The 15,103-nt window shown below is 42.5% G+C and overlaps 1 long non-coding RNA gene across 2 annotated transcripts in view; it reads right to left on the bottom strand.

Moving 5' to 3' along the window:
• Positions 1-421: 421 nt before the first annotated feature.
• Positions 422-15,103, bottom strand: part of LOC138746382 (uncharacterized) — a 35,437-nt gene continuing 20,755 nt past the window's right edge. For both annotated transcript variants that reach the window (XR_011346925.1, XR_011346924.1), the window contains 2 exons: positions 6,964-7,105; positions 422-853 (listed from right to left, as the gene is read on the bottom strand). This is a non-coding gene — a long non-coding RNA (uncharacterized lncRNA). The remainder of the gene's footprint in view (positions 854-6,963; positions 7,106-15,103) is intronic.

Raw genomic sequence — 15,103 nt, 5'->3', positions numbered from 1 at the left:
CTAACAAACTCTATCCTTAACGTTAACACTACCGATACCTTTAAACACTACACCACGTCCCCAACCCTAACTCTTATTTCCACTCTGTCCCCTAACCCTATCCCTACGCTGTCCCCTAAACCCAACCCTAATCCTACCCACCTTCCCCAAACCCCAACTCACACCCCACCTCTACCTCCTACTCCTTCCCCTAAACCTAAAACAAGCCCACTTCCCCAAACTCTAAACCTAACCCTAAACCTCGACCTAACCCGAGCCCACGTCTCCTAACCCAAAACCTAACTGTACCTCTACCCGTCCATGACCCATATCTTAATTCTACCCACCTTCCCCAACCCTAACCTAAACCCTACCCCTATCCTCTACACCTACCCCCTTCCCCTAATCCTACCCCATACCTGCAACCCCTTCCACTACCCCATTACCTACCCCTACCCTCTCACTACCTCCTTTCTCCTACCCCCTTCCCCTATCCCTCCTTCCCCTAAGTTAGGGGTAGGAAGGGGAGGGGAAGGGAAGGAGGGGAAGGGGAGGAGGTGAAGGGTAGGAGGTGAAGGGGAGGGGCAAAGGAGAGGGAAAGGGGAGGTGAAGGGAGGAGGGCTGAGTTTAGGGCATAGGTGTGAGGGTAGGTGAAAGGGAAGGTGAGTGGGAGGGGGTTGGAATGGAGGAGAGGTAGGGGAGAAATGGGTGGGGGAAATGGGTGAAGGTATATGGAAAAAGTGGGGAATGGAGTTGGCAGGGCCAGAGGGAGAAGGGGAGGGGTTCAGGCCATCATGATGTTGTCCGTCCTCTGTTCAGCTGGGATGCAATGTTCTTCTGGAATCGTGTCTTGTCTCTGAGATCGCTCCTTCTCCTGGGAAGAGAAATACGAGTGATAGAGATGCCGTCTCCGAGGCCTGATCACGAAGACTTTGGAGGGCCCCAACTCTTCCCCCATCAACCCCCTCCCTACCTCTGCACACTAGGGCCTTTCCCTTCCTCTGCTTTACCTGAGGAAGTGTGTTATGGAGAAAACCACAATCTATATCTGCAGATCTCAGAGTACCGTGTCTCCATCAGGCAACACCCTGGTTCACCACGACATGGCAGCAAGATGCTGGACAAATCATGGATGGATCAGTCGAGTCCCTTCAGCTGACCCATCTGAACCTACCCCATAACAATATTACTCTTCCCTCCCTCCACCAGTACCTTCTGTTTTTCTTTTATTCCTGTCCCGAAATTAAAATCTTTTTCATGACTTTTTTGGACCAGCCTCCACTACTACCCCTGGCAATGCATTCCAGCCACCCACTACATTCTGTGTCAACAAAATATCCCCCTCACATCTTGTCTAAAGTTCCCTCATCTCACCTTATTTAGACGTCCACTGGTATTCTCGCCCCAGGAATGCACACAATATTCCAAGTGTGGTTTGACTAGAATTTTATACATCTGCAACGTTACCTCTCAGTTCTTGAACTCAATCCCTGACTCCTGAAGGCTAGCACACAATACAGCATCTTAAACTCCCTCTCAATTTGCACAGCAACCTTGAGCGATTTATGGAGCAGGATCTAAATATTTCTCTGTCCTGCACACTGTTCTTAATCCTGCCATTAACCAAGTGCTCTGCGCTCATGATCTTGTAATCCGCATTCAATAAAGATATTGGTCTATATGAAGCTACTTTTAATGGGTCTCCAACCTTCTTTGGAAAAACTGTTATTCATGCCCTTGAAAATGACTCTGGAAATAAACCTGTACCAGTTGCTTGTTTAAGTACATCTGTATTTACAGGATTGAACTCCATCTGTCACTTCTCTGCAAACTGGATGACCTCTGACAACCTTCTGCACTGTCTACAACATCTCTACCTCTGTGTCATCCCTTGACGTACCCACCCTTCCACTCCCATCATCATTCATAAAAATCACAAAGAGCAGGGGTCCCAGAGCAGATCCCTTTGGAGAGCCACTAGTCACTGTTCCATCTACTACTACCCTCTGTTTACTGCAGACAAGCCAATTCTGAATCCACACAGCCAAGGCTCCATGGATCCCATGCCTCCCGACGTTCTGAATGAGGCTACCGTGACGACCTTGTCAAGCACCTTACTAAAATCCACGTGCAGCACATACAGACCTTGACCTTCATCTATTTCCTTTGACACCTCCTCGAAATACTCAATTTGACTCGTGATGCAGGACCTGCTCCTCACAAAACTATCCATGAGTTTCCCCAGCATGTTTGTGCATTGCCCTCGGCCCCAGCATCTGCAGACTTCCTGGCCAGTCCCTCCCTTACCCCTTCCCAGAGCTTCCGCATCCATTACAACATTAAGCATTGCTGCCCAGTACTGCCCAGTACAGACCTTTGTAAACGTTCTCCACAACCAACTAACCCTTACCCGTACCACACCCATAACTATGGGTGGATTAAATATCCAATTAACTTCTTTCTGAAGTAATGTATCAGGAATTTGATGTTGATTCCAATTTTGAATAACTTTTCATAATTCTAGTTGAGCTCCTGTAAAGTTAGATCCATTATCAGAACATAATTTTTTGACTTGACCACGTCTAGGAATAAAACGCCAAAGAACATTAATAAAAGAGTCTGTATCAAGCAATGACGCTACTTCAATATGAATTGCTCTCATAGTCAAACAAGTGAAAATAACTCCATATCGTTTTTCAACACTTCGTCCTCACTTTACTTGCAAAGGACCAAAATAATCAACTTCCACGGATGTAAATGGGAATTCATCAGGTGAAACTCTGTCCTGTGGTAAATCTGCCATTTGTTGTTGTCCAGGTTTTCATTCTCTCTGTTAGTCACCAAGAGATGAAACCACATGATTTCATTATTAATATATTTAAGCACTGATGTTCTATCAGTCCAAAACACAGGATCTGCTAACTCCATCTGTAATTCTCTTCTTAACATAGCGTCCATTTTGCTCGCCATAATAGCAGCAGTCAATTCCATTCAAGGTCTGGTGACTGACTTTAATGGAGCCACTCTGTCTTTTCCCATTACAAATCCACCATCTACTCACACTTGGTTATTTCACAGGACTCAGTAACTGACAGGATCAAAACCACCTTCACTTACATCAGAAAAATGGTGTAACTGAGCAAATGTGGCCACCCCAAAGTCTGTTGACTTCAAAACTTCCAAGTATTTGAAGACGCTCAATCTAATTTTTCCAATCTTGTGCAATGGATTCTGGATTAGTTTCATCCCATCCAAATTTTCTTCTGCACAAAACTGGTATTTGGCCGGGCTGATCATTAGGCTGAATTCAGCCAGTCGGGAGAAGAGGGTTTGCAGGTGAGACTTGTGTTGTGCTCAGTCTCTGCTGGCGACAAGAATGTCATCCAGATAAATGAACACAAAATTCAAATCCCTGCGCACCGTATCCATGAGGTGCATTATGTCTGGGCGGTGTTCTTGAGCCTGAAAGGCATGCATAAAAATTCGAACAAACCGAAGGGTGTGATGATGGCCGTTTTGGGGATGTCCTCGGGGTGCAATGGGATTTGATGATACACGCACACCAGATTGACCTTGGAGAATACTCTCATATCATGCAGATTGGCCATAAAGTCCTGAATGTGAGGGATGGGGTAACGGTCAGATACTGTCATATCATTAAGCCGTCGATAATCTCCGCAGGGGTGCCAGCCATCGGAGGCTTTTGGGACCAGGTGGAGCGGTGAGCCCCAGGGCTGTCAGAGCGATGAATGATCCCCAGTTCCTGTAGATGCGAGAAGTCCTCTTTCGTTATCTGGAGCTTATCTGGCGGGTTTAACAGTAATGTACGATAAATTGTATCAGACACTATGACCCCAGGTTCACAGTTGGGAGAATATTTAACGGAGATGTACAATCGACGACCTTGGCAGATACTGAGACACTGTGTTCACAGTACTGAGAAGGTTTAACAGAGAAGTATGGTAGAATAAAGCAGAATCTGTGACTCCAGGTTTACAGTAGTAAGAAGGTTTTAAAATGATGTATAATAAACTGAGGCAGATACTGTGAAATCTGGTTCACTGTGGGTGGAGGTTAATGGTGATGGACAGGAGACTACGTAGATACATTGATACTGGGCTCAGAATGGGGAAAAAAAGCTTTATTGGTGTTGTATGGGAAACTGAGGCAGTTACTGTGACACCGGGTTCATAGTGGGGAAAATGTTGAACAGAGTTGTACGATAACCTTTGGCAAATAAAGTGACACCAGCTTCATATTGGGGAGAATTTTTAATGATGATGTACACTAAACTGTGGCAGATACAGTACCACCAGGCTCACATTGAGGAGAAGGTTTTCTGGTGATGAGCGGTAGAGTGGCAGGCTCTGTAACACCGAGTTCACAGTAGTGAGAAGGTATAATAGTGATGTACGATAAACTGTGGCAGATACAGTAAAACCGGTCTCCCAATGGGGAGAAGGTTTAATGATGATGTGTGGTAAACTTAGGCTGATACTTTAACACGAAGTTAACAGGGGGAGAAGGTTTAATGTTGATGAACGGTAGATTGAGGCAGAAACTGAGAGACAGCATTCACAGTAATGTGAGGGTTTAACAGTGATTTACTATAAACTGTGTCAGATACTGTGACAAGATGGTGCAGAGGGTGGACATGTGGTTCCACCCTTCCCCAGTTAGACTATTAAATGCTCGATTTTAAAAGTTGTAAAAGTGATTAAAAATACTGTTTATAGACTTTGGAATAGTGGAGGATCAAAATGGCTGCAAATGTGAAAAAATCGAAAACTCAGTTCCAGAAGAAATTACCTTACAAAAGTGTTGAAGAATTATGGCCGAGTTCAACTTGAAGCAACGGAGTCGTTGACTGGCGTCTCCAAGCCTCAGAGGATTCCTGCCCGGCGAAGTATTTCGTCGGCACCACTTGCGCTATCGCAAGATGGCACCAGCTCAGCGATGAGTTCAGCGGTTTTGACTCGTGCACTCATGAACACAGGCGTGAGGGCGGGCCAGCTGAGCGAGGACAGGCACATAAGCGTTCAGCATTGCCTGGTGGTCAGGAGAGGTACAGTGTAGCATCAGAAGACGCACTGCGTAGTCGGTGGCCCTACTGGGCATGCACAGTGTGTTGAGGGTCCACAAACCTTTGGAGAAGGTGTGGGCTGTGGGGGAGCCTGATCGACGGTGAACTGACGAGGTCGGCACACTGTTGTCGGGTGTCCAGACCCACAGCAGCACCGGAAGAGGACCTATTGCTATGGAGGAAGAAGATGCTCAATTTCATTAGAATTTCAAGAACTGGGGACTGCGGCAAAAGAAGGTCAGCCTCAAATGGAGGTGATGGATCCTGGACTGGATTCTGTGTTTCCAATTCGGGAAGGGATTGCTCAGCTCATGGAAGATATGGCAAATATATCAATGCAGATGACTCATCAGATGACTCAAGGATTTTCAGAAATGAAAACTAAAATGAACACTGTGTGTGAAGAAATAACTTTTATGAAGCAAGATATTAATGTAGTTAAGAGTGATGTTACGAGATGGACACGATCAGTGGATACTGTGCAAGATCATTTTAAAAAGATTGAGGAGGCTTTCTTGAATGCAAGAGTCAAATGGAGCATAATAGAGAAAAAATGGAAATAGTGGAAGATCCTTTTGTAGATTGGGGGATTCAGAAGAAGGAATTATTGAAGAAGTTTGGCTCATTAGAATACCAATGTCGTAGAAATAATGTTAAGATAGTAGGTCTTCCGGAAGATATGCAAGGTTCGGATCCGATGTAGGTTTTGAAGAAATGGATCCCAGAAGTGTAGGGCAGGTAATTTATTCCAGATGGACTGGAATTAGATCGAGCAAACAGAGCGTTAAGGAAGAAACCGTTTCCAGGCCAACTACCACGAGCAGTTTTGATTCGCTCTTTTAAATATCAAGACAGAGAGATGATCCTCCGATTGGTGGTGCAGAAAACACGGCAAAATCAGGATCCACTGATGGTTCAAAATAATAGGGTTTTTTTTAATGCAGATCTGAGTCAAGAAATTATCAGAAGAGACCGAGAATTTAATTCAGCCTCAGAAGTATTGTGGCGAAAGGGATATAAATTTGCTTTTCGTTATGCGGCAGTATTGAAAGATTTTTATGGGAATTTTCAATCTCAGTTTTTTGAGAATGACCACGATGCTTTAATATTTGCTTATTCATTGCCAGATGTATGAGGAAGTGGGCGATCGTCACCATTGTCACCAAAGGGAAAGGTCAATGGGAATGGAAATGGGAAGATTGGAAAATATGGAAAGAATGGGAAAAAAGTTGAATTGACACAAAGTCTTCTCGATATTGAAGATCCGGAACAATCAGTGGGACTGGAATCACTGGGTTGAATGTTTTTGTTTCAGTACTTTGTGAAAGTCTGACTGGGGGTGGGTGACAATGAGTCCTTTAGTCACATGCCACTTGTGGACTTTACCACACCCAGATTTTTAGGGGGCTACTACTCTTGAGTAACTTGTTTTGGGATTGATGTTTCTCTTTTTTTTGGAATTTTTAAAATAGGTGGGGATTAGAATACTGTGAGACTTAGAAGGGGTGCATTATTTTATAGTAGGATTCACATTTGTGAGGTTTAACAGTGATATACTATGAACTGTGTCAGATACTGTGACACCAGGTTCACAGGGGGAGAAAGTTTAACAGTGATTTACAGTATGTTGAGGTAGATAATTTGACACCAGGAGTAAAGTGGGGACCAGGTTTAATGGTGATGTACTGTAGACTGAAGCAGATACTGTGACACCAGGCTCATTGTATTGTTCATTTATCTTAATTACAACATCTTATTTATATGCTCCATTTTTTTGTGGCAACTTCCAAACATTAGATAAACTTCTATTCTAATCAGATTTTGTTCATTTAAATAGGACACCACTAAAAGCCCAAATCGTTTGATCTCTTAAGTATTGCTGCTCAAATTAATTTCTTTACCTGGGTTTGGGTTCAAAGGCACTTCAGTTTGCTTCATTAATTTTTCAGCCCCTCGTTTTGTGCTTTCTGCTTTGCTCAGCTGATTCGCTAAATGGGCATCCAACTCTGTCTTCTCAGCTTGACCCAACATCTCCTCTGTAAACTTAAGCAAACCAAGAAGACTAACGTTAAAATTTTCACCTTGGCATTTTCAAAAACAAAAATGACGCTGTGACTTGCAGTTTCACATCATCATCCCACTTGCTAAACTTGCAAGCAACTGCACCGCATCCTACAGCTGGAAAATTGCAAGAGAACTGCTTGGTTAAAGCAAAGATTCCACCCAGTCACCCCATTAAAGGCCTCCAAGTTAACAACAGATAGCAACCTGAAAGTTAAATAGAAAGATCTGTATCAGGAAGATTAACGGGCTTTAAAAAAAAATAATTTCCACTATTGAAAGAAAACTCCTCAGGGAACACCAGGCTCTTGTTGAACAATTCCTGTTGTATTCCTCAAAATAGTTTGAATCTTGATTTCAAGCAGAGTCATTTGGTGAGATTGTTGGTCCAGAACAAACCCTGCCCACACACTCCCTTAAATACCTGCAAAGTCGTGGCTCAGCTCTGCTCCATGCTTAAGCTATCAAGCTTTTCTGAAGAGAAAACGGACTTCAGATGCTGGTACGTTGAGTCACAAAAACACTAATGCTTGCCTGAACAACACACCTCTATCTGAAAACCAACAAGAACCTTCCCGAGTGGTAAATATCAACAAGACATAATATCATGTAACTGTTGTGTTTGTGTCGTTGGAGAATTGCCTTTCCATTCAATCAGAATTCGAGTTTTGGGTGCTGTATTTGAGAAAAGATGTGCTGGTGTTGGAGAAGGTCAGAGATCATTTACTGGAATGATATCAGGAATGAAAGGGTTAGTGTATGAGGAACAATTGTCGACTCTTTGACTGTACTAGTTGGAGTACAGAAGGATAAGGGGGACCTCAGAGGCATTTCAAATGCTGGAAGGCTTGGACAGAGTACATATGGCAAAGATGTTTCCCATGGTAGGGGATTCTAGGACAGGAGAGCATAATTTCAGGATAAAAGGGTGTCAATTTAAAACAAATGTGGAACAAATTGATTGTGTCAGTGGGTCGTGAAACCCACGTGACGTCATTGGGTGTATTTAAGGCAGAGATTGACAAGGAATCAAGGGTTATTGGGAGAAAGTTGAGGAGTGGGGGTGAGTGGAAGAATGGTGGAACAGACTCGAAGGGCCTACTTCTGCTCCTATATGTTGTGATCTATATCCTGCTGGAGACCTAGTCAACCCTCCTCTTGCATCCCATTCTTAGAAAACATGCTGCATCGTGGTTTTATGTGACATGAACCCATTTCCGATTGAATCCCATGTTACAAGTAACCCAATGCAAATTCTGCATTGAGAGGACTGCAGCTTCCTCATTTTAAAAATTGTTATGGAGCAGCTCAAATGAGATTTCTTGCTTCTTTTTTTGAAAGGGTTAAAATAGAATCAAATAAAATAGGAGAGGGAAAAGCAAAAGAATTTATGTACAAGTGGGAATCAAAATTAATGGTTGGTGATAAAGATACACAATTGTTGAAACATTTGATTAATATATGGAATAAAATAAATGATTAAATTGGTGTAAGTGGATGTACATCACCCAGAATGGCTTTGATTCAAAATCCTCGTATCTTTTTTAAAGGATCATCAATTTCTGGATAGCTGGTTTCATAAGGGGATTATAAATGTTGAAGATTGTTATGAAAGGGGTCAATTAATGTCATTTGAGCAATTGAGAAATAAATATCGTATACCTCATCACAATCTTTTTGCTATTTCCAACTTAGAGCATATTTGAAGGATAAGTTAGGACCAACTATGTTGTACTGAAATAGAAATTCCTTATAAGAGGAATTGTTAAAAACAATTATTTGATGATGTCCTCTTTATTACAAGTAGGAACTTTAAAATGAGGAGTTCATAAGTTGAGACAAAGGTGGGAAATGGATCTGAATATTGTAATTGATTGGCAAATATGGGCAGATCAATATAAGGATCTCAATGTAATATACAAATTAGTTCAGTATAATTGTTTTGACATCAGTCATGTAGCAGATGTCAGAAAGGATTTTATCTGAAAGCTGCCCCTGGAGTCAGGTGACTCAGGCTGTTGGATTTGAAAAGCTCTACAGGAAGATGATTTGGCAATAGAGATTATGTGATCCAGGGGAGATGTATTAATTCACTTCAACTCAGCAGTCTGGAACTATTGACCAGAGTTCCACACTGCAGCAGTGAGGAAGGAATTCACAACTAGTTTTTCTTCTACAGTTACTTCTTACACCAGTGAAATTGAGTAGAATAAAATCAGAATTATCAGATCAATGTTTTAGGTGTGTTGAAGGTGTTGCAACTTTCTTGCATTCAACTTATCTTTGTCCTAATGCAAGATCTTTTTGAGGAGAATGACAATATTAATGGAACAAGTTATAGGATATGTTTTTCCGCAGAATCTGACCTTAATTTTATTAGGAAATATTGAAGGAACAAGGCCCAAATTAAATCTATTAATATATCAATTGAAATTTGTTAAATTAACGTTAGCGGTGATGAGGACATGTATTGCACTTACTTGGAAATAAGATATACATATATTTTTAGGGATGCCAATATGACATGCAAATATTCAAGGTTGTATTCCTTTGGAAAAAGATTACAAATAGCTTGAGAAATATATATTCTATGAATTTGCAAATTTGGCACCTGAATATTCAAATTTAAGGCTTCAATTTGTAATAATGCCATTTCCATTCATCTAGACATGTGAGATTCTCCTCTTAGTTAATTTGTAACTAAGAAGTCTCCTGTTGGTGACTTCAAGAGAGGAACCCACGCAGGCTGTGGGCTTCTGGACATAGCAGTCAAGGAACTCACACCAGGCTGTGGAATGCTAGAGACTGGGTCTAAACTGGCTAAAAGGGTGTCAGGTATCAGTCCTGGGATACGAGTGAGTGCTAAATGGTTCCTAATTATGTCAGAGGTTCAAAACTGGAGCTCACATTGCCAATGACTTGGATGGTCTGTGAGCATTGAAAGAGAATCCACAGACCCTCAGTGACTTGTCCCAGGGTTCAGGGTGGCAGGGGATGGTGGGTGCAAGAGGTATTTCAGTCAACTTCTGCCAGAGGTGAATCTGTTTGTCTTACAGCAGGAAAAAAGCAATTTTGTGTGATATGACACTTTTTAATTACATGACAGTAAATTGTCTCCTGAAATAGAGAGAGAGGTTCAAGTTTCAAACTATTACAAATTCTACTCACCAGATTATACCTCTTCCCACTTTTTATTTTTGCAAGGACACCGTTGATTTTATCACAACTCCTCTGCTGCGTCTGTCCTGTGACAGATTATATATTTTATATTGTATATAGAGATGTTTTTGAAAGAGATGGATTGGAGGAGTCGTTTAGGTCACAAACAAACACATACACTTCACAATACAGCTCTTATTTAAAATGCAAGAGCTTGGCTGAGAGTGAGTCATTCAGGCACCAAGAGCCTTTTCAAAGACAAAACAAGGAGACTGTTTTACTAAAGAATTTCAAAAGCAGGTGTAAATTGATTATTGCTTTTAAAGGAACAGATGAATGGACTCAGAAGTTTGGGTCTGGTGCAGTAATCTGGCTGGTTCCAGTTTGCTGTTCTAAGAAGTTCATGTGGTTTTGCAAGCAGAGAGGAGAGACCAAATAGGCTTTTTCTAAGAGAGAGAGAGAGAGAGAGAGAGAGAGAGAAGAGAGAGAGAGAGAGAGAGAGAGAGAGAGAGAGAGAGAGAGAGAGAGAGAGAGAGAGAGAGAGATGGCAAGCTGGCATCTTGTTTTGAAGACGGGGTGTTAGTTCTCAGTTCAGCATGTTGAAAAACTTTGTTGTCCATATGAAGAAATAGCTGGATAGAAATGATGTTTCACTTGAAAAAAGGGAAACAAAAGGAACTCTATGGTGACCTGCAGAAGAGGTTATCATTTGGAAAACCCTGATGGGTCAAGTTTCTTTGGCAAGACACCAAAGTGGCTGATCAGAGGGAATCAGTTTATGTGTGTCCAATGAGCAAGCAATCCCTCTCTGAAACCAATAAGAGCCTTACTGGAGGGTACACATTTACTTTTAAGCACCAGAGCTTGGTGCAAATTCATAAATGTTGAATTCTGTGCACAGTATAAGAATTGATAGACACCGGTGAACTTGGAGTTGTGTCAAAGAACTTTATGCACATTAAATACACCTGCACTTAAAATTAGATGGTGGTAATGGAAGACTGTTAATAGTGATAAGTTAAAGTTTGATCCTGATTTTTTTTTTGTTTAAAGAAAATTAAAAACGATGTTTGTTTAAGAATCATTGGCGTGATTGTTCAAAATCAGCCTGTAACTGAAAGTATTCTTGGACTGAAAAGACATCTGGGCCAAATGACTATTTAAAGACAATCTGTACATGATTGTACATCCTAAGGTACAATATAACCAGTTAGAGCACAGAACAGGCCAGTTCGGCCCAACTAGTGCCATAACAAATTCCCACCCTCCTACTCCCACTGACCAATACCCAGTCCATACCCCTCCAGTCCTCTCCTCTCCATGTAACTATCCAGTCTATACTTAAATGTAACCAATGATCCCGCCTCAACTACGTCTGCCGGAAGCTCATTCCACATCCCTACCACCCTTTGCGTAAAGAAATTTCCCCTCATGTTCCCTTTATAATTTTACCCCTTCAATCTTAAACCATGCCCTCCAGTTTGAATCTCCCCCACTCTTAATTGAAAAAGCCTATCCACATCTACTCTGTCTGTCCCTTTTAAAATCTTAAAACACCTCTATCAAGTCCCCTCTCAATCTTCTACGCTCCAGAGAAAAAAGCCCCAGTCTGCACAACCTTTCCCTGTAACTCAAACCTTGAAATCCTGTCAACATTCTTGTGAACCTTCTCTGCACTCTCTCTATTTTGTTTATATCTTTCCTATAATTTGGTGACCAAAACTGTACACAGAACTCCAAATTTGGCCTCACCAATGCCTTGTACAATTTCATCATAACCTCCCTGCTCTTGAATTCAATACTCCGATTTATGAAGGCCAATATTCCAAATGCCTTCTTCACCACTCTATCTACCTGAGTATCAGCCTTGAGGGAACTATTTACCATCACTCCTACATCCCTTTGTTGTTCTGCACATCTCAATAGTCTACCATTTAATGCATATGACCTATTTAGATTTGCGCTTTTTCTATCCACTAAAGATTGTTAAAGAGCAAGAATAGACAATACAATCACATAAAATTCCCATCCATACAGCAAACGTATTAATACACAAAACAATCACATCTCCTTATTGGTCAGGAAGGGCCTACATTTCCCAAGGAGGCTAAGGAGGTCAAGGCCAACGGTTCTCCTCCTGAGATTTTACAGGAGCGCAGTTGAGTCTCCTGTCTGGCTGCACCATTGGATGGTCCAGTTGCTGTAAAGCATCAGACAGGAATGATGCAGAGTTGTGAGGATCACTGGGATCTCCCTTTTTCTGTAGATGACATTTACTGGGAGTGTTGTTCAAATCAGGCTCAAGCAATAGTACAAAGACCATTTTCACCACGTCCATCATCAAAATCAGGACTTACAGGCTGGGGAATAGCTTCTTCCCACAGGCTGTGAGATGGATGAAAAGTATCCTCTAAGTGCAATAATCCTCCAAATATTTATATATGTAGCGGCTACTTCGACAGAGCTATTACAGCAACACACACACACACACACATACCAGGTTAGTCAACACAAGACTGCTTTATTCAGTCTTTACAGGCTTCTTCTATTTACAGCATGTCCTGTGCTCCATGGGTCAAGGTGGGACATCATTATGTGTTTGCTGCAGATCCACGGGCCCTGTGAGCGTCCCGCACCTTCCGGCAGGAGAAATCACAGACCAACGTGCTGTTCCTTGGCACGCAGCACCACGTGCATGTGGTCAATTAAATGGATGAGTTCCCAACTGTCTGCCTTACGATTTCATGTGCCCGCCAAAGAAACTTGCCCACTCGGCCCGCTACACAGCTGCTACACCCCCCAGAACCGTCGCCAGAAAGTAAAACACCAGCTGCATGCACCTTAGGTGGACACGCTAATCGTCTGGGCTGGAGGCACTGAATGGGTGAAGCGGGATCCACATGGGCAGGCTTGTGTCTGTCCAAACTAAACAGCTGCGAATGTCCCCCAATGTCCAAAGTATACTCAAACCCATCCTTCTTCACCACGCAGAAAAGGTCCTCATACGGTCGTTGTAACAGCATTCCTGGGTCCTGTCTGCGCACAAAAACAAAATCAGCGTCCAGGAGTGGTGGGGCACATTCTGTTAAGGGGATCCAAGCCAGTGGGTAGGAAAAGCTTTGCTGATCGTGATACCATGTCGAAGCTGCTGAAGGATGTTCAGATCAGAATTGGTTGTGAAATCAATGTCCCATGAAACTGTAAGGACCAGACCATAAAGCATCTCTGCGGAAAATGCAGACATAACTTACTTTGGAGCTGTGTGCACTCCCAAAAGAATGCATGGCAACTCATCAACCAAACTGGGACCAGTGAGTCGGGCCTTAAAAGTGGACTTCAGTTGCCAGTGGGAATGAGGGTGAATTGTGTTCTGCAGACTGAATTCATGTGGGAAAACCAAATCCAGTTGACGATGAATGCTCTGGCCCTTGTCTCAGTGTCACTGGATGGCAACGGGACGGCCTCTGGTCAGCACGTGAAATGTTCTACAACTGTTAGAATGTATCTCATGTTTTGAGATTCTGGCAATGGTCCAAGCAGGTCCACATGCACGTGTTCCAACTGCCTGCATACTGTCGGGAAATGTTGAAGAGGTACCTTAGTGTGGCACTGAATCTTGGCAGTCTGGCAGGAGGTACATATGCAAACCCATTGCTCGACACCTTTTCTCAGTCCATGCTATACATATTTATTTGACATGAGCTTGACAGATGTTCTGATGGATGGATGAGATAAGCTGTGTCTCCGGTCAATAAGGTGTTTCTTCCAAGATGCAGGAAACATTGGTCCAATATCTTATCCTGAGATATGATCTGCTGGCATTCAGAAATCATATCATAGACTAGAGTATAGCTGGAAGAGATGCAGCAACTGTTTAACGCATTGGTGAGGCCAGGTTTGGAGAATTGTTTTCAGTTCTGGTCTCCAAATATAGGAATAAAATAGGTAACGTGGAGAGGGTGCAGAAAAGATTTACAAAAATGTTACGTGGCTTACAACATCTAGAGGACAGAGAAAGATTAAGGAGACAGCGACTTTATTCATTCAAACGTAGACGGATGAAGGGGGTTATGATAGAGGTATTCAAATTATGAAAGGAATAGATAGACTGGACGTGAGTAGACTCTTTACCCTGAGGGCAGGGGAGGTTGGAACAAGAGGGCATGAGTTCAAGGTAAGGGTGCAAAACTTTAGGAGGAATGTTAGAGGATGTTTCTTCACTCAGAGAGTGGTGGCAGAATGGAATGATCTTCCAGAAGAGATAATTGCGGCAGGGTCCTTTCTGTCATTTAAGAGAAGGTTGGATGTGTACATGGATATGAGGGGGTTGTAGGGATAAGGCCAGAGTGTTGGAGGGGAAAACTAGTGGAGTTGTTCATGTGAACTGGCACAGACTTGAAGGGCCAATATGACCTGTTTCTGTGCTGTAAACTGTCATATGGTTATATGTGCTGGGCTCCACGGGACAAGGTGGGACATCATTAAGAGTTTGCTGCCAGCGGGTTTGAATTAAGCCCCGTGATTATCCCACGCATTCCGGCAGGAGACTCCAAAAATCGAAAAGATGTATTAACTATTTCCATGAACCCTCCACTTTTACATCTATTTTTCTAAATCCACCCCATAATCTAGACATCTTTACTTAACACAAAGCACATTTCTTCTCCCATTCAAAGCACTCAGTAATACACCAAGGCAGTAAAATAAAAGCTCAATGCTGGAAATACTCAGCAGGTTATCTACTTGAAAAATAATCGGAGTTAAAACCTTCAGGTCAATAATCTTTCACTGGGATTCAGAAAGATGATCAAATAAACCTGA

This window comes from Narcine bancroftii, chromosome 11 (genome assembly GCF_036971445.1).
Source record: "Narcine bancroftii isolate sNarBan1 chromosome 11, sNarBan1.hap1, whole genome shotgun sequence".
In the NCBI taxonomy this organism is placed as follows: Eukaryota; Metazoa; Chordata; class Chondrichthyes; order Torpediniformes; family Narcinidae; genus Narcine; species Narcine bancroftii.
Note: the sequence above shows the minus strand (reverse complement) of the source record. Positions and strands in the feature narration are given on the sequence as shown.